Source organism: Physeter macrocephalus, chromosome 4 (assembly GCF_002837175.3).
Source record: "Physeter macrocephalus isolate SW-GA chromosome 4, ASM283717v5, whole genome shotgun sequence".
Taxonomy (NCBI): Eukaryota; Metazoa; Chordata; class Mammalia; order Artiodactyla; family Physeteridae; genus Physeter; species Physeter macrocephalus.
This window is the reverse complement of record NC_041217.1, coordinates 39,514,729-39,520,162: the sequence shown is the minus strand read 5'-3', so window position 1 is coordinate 39,520,162 and position 5,434 is coordinate 39,514,729.

The following is a 5,434-nucleotide window of genomic DNA, read 5'->3' as shown; positions in this document are numbered from 1 at the left end:
GTTGAAAAGTAATTACATGCTCTGAGCACATACTATAATATAAGCAGGAGCCTCTGACCCCATCTATAGATGAGCAAACTGAGGCCCATGTCTAAAAAAAAGCTATTTAGAAAGCCTAGGTGGACCAGCTGCCTCTCTTCTCCCTCATCCTGCATGGGCACCCTACTCAGTGACCTAACCCCAGCCAGTGTTGCCTGCATTCTCACCCCAGTGACTGTCAGTCTCATTGCTGAGGGTCACTTTCCCATTTTCTCAGCTCTGGGTGGTGGTGGTTTCGTTGCCGTGGTAATGCAGCGACCTGAAGGCTCTGTGTGTGTGTGTGTGTGTGTGTGTGTGTGTGTGTGTGTGTGTGTGGTATGTTTGGGAGGCACTGCTGGATACATGGGTGGGGTTTTAATTGGTTTGATGGTTGCTAAGGTCAACAGGGCTGTGATTGGCTGACTCTGTTTATGTGTCCACCCTGTCCTAGAACCCTCTAGGGATGCAGCTGTTGCCCGATCTGAGGTCCGGAGTGGTCGTACATGGGGGGCGGTGTGTGTGTGTACATGTGTACACACATGCACAAGTACACATGTGCCTGTACATTTGGCACAAACAGTGAGGAGAGGATGCTTGGTGCGGTGATAAAGTGGAAACTTCCAGGCTCTCTACCGGAATTACAATGGAATCAGGTAAATGATATTTTCCTCCTACTCATCCCCACTCTCCACATATCACTGGAAAACAATGGTCTCGGTTTCTTCAGTGGAGGAGTAAGAACTGGCTGAGTCCAGCCACATCCTGCTTTTCCAACTGACTAGTACAGCCTAAGGAGCTAGGCCATAGGGGATTGGTCCATGGGCTCAGGTCTCTGCTGCCACTTTCCCTCCTTCCTGCCAAGGACATACATGCCCTTGGGGAGAGTTTCTCTCTGTTTTTACTTAGTTTCTCATTTCTCTTGTCTTCACTTGTCTCCTAGAACCCTAAGAAGGGCTCTTTGGTCAAACACTAATGATCTCACACACATACAGATCTTTTTATAGTTTACAAAGCACTTTGACATTCACACTCTCATCGAATCCTCCTGAGAGGCAGGCATTCACGTTATTCCCATTTTGCAGAGGAGTAAAACTGAGGCCCAGATAAAGAAATGACTGCTGCACCTTAGGGGCAGAGTCAGGTCTCTGGGCCTTCCAAGGGTTCCTGCAGTGCTTCTGGAGACTATGCCTGACTGGGTACAGGAGGGGCCAGAAAGGAGGAGAGCCTGCAGCAGTGTTGCAGGAAGGAGATTCACTGTTGGCTGAACTCTCCCTGTCTGGATGCTGCGCCTCCCAGGAGAAAGTGGGGCGGGCTTGAACTTTGGTTTTTCAGAAGCTGTTCAAATGCGCTGCCCACACAGTCTGTGAGGGAGAGCTGTTTCCAGCTTCCCCACTCCGCCCTCAGGCGCCCAGGGATGCCTGTCCTAACTGCAGAGCAGCAGCATGTCACTGGCAGTGGGGAGGAGGGACAGGATCAGAAGGAAGAGTGGGTTGGGCTGCCCCTGGGGCCCCCATTGTCATGCTGCTCAGGCCTGCCAGCCTGTTGTGCTAGGGCCACCAGAGCCTCCCAGGAATGCAGCAGACCCTTTAGGCTAGCAGAGGGGAGGGGCCTGCAGGGGAGAGGCCCCAGGAGCTGGGGCACCGGGGGAAACCCCCAGCTGAGAGAGTCTTGTCTGACCCTCCGCAAGGAGGCAGTTATTGGGCTGCAGAGAAGGGAAACAAGCATTGATAGGCGCTAGGCTTACATCTCATAAAAACCTCACAACAGCCCCGAGAGAGAGAGACTATTACCATTTCCATGTTACAGACGGGCAAACCAGAGATGTGAGTAACTGCCCAAGGTCATACCGTCTACGTGACTTTAAAGCCTGAGGTTTGGGTTGGTGGGGCAGCAGCGTGGGAGTCCCTCCTTAGTGGAGGACACAGGTAGTGCTGCTTCTACTAAGCTGGGCTTGTTGAGAGATGTATGGAAAGAAAACTGGCATGGGAGAAGGGTGGGGTCACCAAAGGATTTGGAGGCAATTTTCCGAAGGGCAGAGAAAGGGAGCAGAAAAATTAGGATGAGCCACACACACACACACACACACACACACACACACACACACACATACACACACGTAGGCTCTTTATCCTGCTAGCAAGCTCCACCCACATGCCTATGGTCACTCTTACCTGGCTCCCACTTCTACCTGTCCATTTGCTCATGCCCTTCCCTGGGGCTCCCAAGGCTCCATTTGCCATACAGACTCCATATAGACACCCATCTGCAGCCCATCACCCTCCCCCAACCCCAAGGAGCAAGGCATTGCCTTCAAAACTGAACATTTCAAAGATTCTGAAATGCAATCCCGTGTCAGGGGGTGGGGGGCTGATGTGATAGTCTCTGAGCAGGTAGCTGACCCTACATCATTTAAGGTGTCACCTCTCCTCTGTGAAGTTGTCCCTGATTCTCTTGGGCACACGTAGGCTCTTTATCCTGCTAGCAAGCTCCACCCACATGCCTATGGTCACTCTTACCTGGCTCCCACTTCTACCTGTCCATTTGCTCATGCCCTTCCCTGGGGCTCCCAAGGCTCCATTTGCCATACAGACTCCATATAGACACCCATCTGCAGCCCATCACCCTCCCCCAACCCCAAGGAGCAAGGCATTGCCTTCAAAACTGAACATTTCAAAGATTCTGAAATGCAATCCCGTGTCAGGGGGTGGGGGGCTGATGTGATAGTCTCTGAGCAGGTAGCTGACCCTACATCATTTAAGGTGTCACCTCTCCTCTGTGAAGTTGTCCCTGATTCTCTTGGGCACAGTTAAGGGATTCCTCCTGGAGTTACCTTTGCCTTGCTAGGTAACTCTTCCTCTGCACATCTCTCTCCCTGGGATGCTGACCTACATAAGAATGGAGACTGAGATTTAAATCCCAAGGATCCATCCCGTACAGACGCTGGCACATAGCAGGTGCTCAGTAAATGTTGAATGGATAAACAACAGTAATTACATCTACTGTTTATTGAGTTCCTGTTACAAGCCAAGCCCTGTGCCTTGGCATACATTATCTTTAATATGCACAACAAGCACACACATCGATTTTAGTACCTTTGTTTACAGATTGCAAAACTTGGCTCAGAAAGTTTAAGTCACTTGCCCAAGGGCACACAGCCAATACAAGGAAGTTCTGGGAATCAAGGAATCGCTAAGGAGCTCCCAGCTTGGCCTATCACACCAGTGGTTCCAACCTTCACACTCTCCACCCCCTTAACTTCTAGGTGCGAAGTTCTGTGACCCTGTCTCCTAACTATCTCTCCTCCTCTCCTCCCTGCTGCCACTGCATTAGTCTAAGCTTGCATGATGTTTCACCAGATTCAGCCTTGAAATTGGGGTTCGCATGTCCAGATTTGACCCCACCATCAATCCTCCACTTGACTGCCAGAGAATCGTCCTAAATCACAGACCTGGTGATATCTCTTTCCTCTGAAATGCTCCAGGTTGCCTTGTATTGTCAGGAGAGGGTCCTGGCTTGTTAGCCATGGAAGGGTCTTCAAAATCCAGCACCTGCCTCCCTTTACGAAGTCACCTCCAGCCCCACCAACTCTAAGCTCTGGCCTCACAGAGCTATGTAGCCGTGTTTTCTCCCCCCTGCACTGTGTACATCTGATACCTGCTGGAAAAACAGAAAAGCCCTTCCTCTTCTCCATCGTCCTCTCATCCTGTAACCCTCAGTTCAAGCAGCAGAACCACCCCTGCAGGTACCCACAGCTCTAACCTTGGCCCTCCAGCCCCAGAACTGGTCACTTACTGCCCCATGAGACAGTGAGCTTTCTGAGGGGGAGGACTGCATTTCATTCTTTCATGCCCAGTAAATTGGCGTTATTTGGCATATAAGAGACGTTCAGAAAACTTTTGTTGAAACCTCTTGACCTCATCCATCCCCCTGGTTCCTTTGGCTTCATTCTCTCGAATCCTCTAAACTATAGTTGCTTAGCATAGCTCCTTCCCTGCCTCTGCATGGACTCCTCCATGCACCCCTAGTATTCTTATCACACACGTGGATTATGGAGCCAAGAAGGTTGCTTCCTTTCCTGAAAGCCTGGAGGTTCTGGATCCATCCGCCCTTTGCAACCCTTCAACACTCAGCAGTTTTATTCTTAAAGTGCATGTGCCCAGGAAATCTGCATGCCCTGGCAGGGAAAACATAGGTAGCAAAGAGTTGGGAGGCCCTTTGCCAGGTGGCCCTGCAGACTACCCACAAGTCACTCTCCTGATGGGCCCAGTGTCTTCCTTCTCCCTCCCAAGTCCAAGCCCTGTGGAGTTGTGAGAGATCTTGTGCTACAGGTTGGATGCAGGCTGATGTTGGAGGGCAAACCTCAGGCCCATGACATCCAGAAAGAAAATTTTCTTATCGTCAACAACTCATTCTCTCTCTCTAGGGAAAGGGCCCCAGGCTCAAAGCTTAGGACTTAAGAAGTGGCATTCACTTTTGATCAATCGTCAGAAAGTGTTCAACAGAAACACATCCTCACTGTAGACTACCCTTCCTCAAGAGACCCCTGACAGGGCCCCCAGACTGCAGAGGCCATGTCCACTGGCAGGGCAGGGGCCACAGACCTCCCTGATTTGGTGCCTATCTCTTCTTCAGGAGGAAGCAGGGCTGGGAGGGGCCCAGATGGGCCCACTTCATTCCATCCCAGTTTTCCTTTGATCCCTGAAGTCTGATGGTGGAGGGGGGAGGAGGAGAGGCCACTGGCCTGGATCCTAATCATGGCTTGCCACTACCCTTGTGGGACTTTGGGCCGATCCAATATCCTTTTTGGGTCTCAGTTTCTCCTTCTCTAAAATGAAAGCTGGACTAGAACTAGCTATTCTGTAAGTCTTCTTGGATGATTCTCAGTTGGCCTTCGGGGTTTAATTCCAAAAGGACAAACTGCATTACTCATCAGGGTAGGAAGTGGGGGTGATGATTACCTTTATTTTCCTAAAGGTAAGTGACAAGTTCTACGGGACAGGACAGAGGGACAGCCCTGCCAGGAATACTGTTGTCAAGAACTCTAAGGGCAAAAATGACCAACAGGACCTGGCCATGCACATTAGCTCCTGGGGTGCCGGGTGCTGGGATCCAGGTTCAGACTCAGAAGCTTGGAAGGGCTACACCCTGTGCCCTGGCCCCAGTCCTGGGTGAGTCCGGAGGGCCTCATATCCCCTAGGGAAGGCTCTCAGGGCCAGTCCCAGAGGGCTGGTAGAAGCCAGGCCTAGGAACGAAACCGGAAGAGGCACTTGGACCCGGGTTCCCAGAGTGGGAGAAAGGGGTGGGCACCCGGGCGGAGGGAGCCCTGGGGATTGGCAGCGGCTGTGGGCAGGGCGGGAGGGACGGGGGAGGAGTCAACTTGTACGTGTGAAAAACTCTGGCGGGGGCCGGGCTCTTC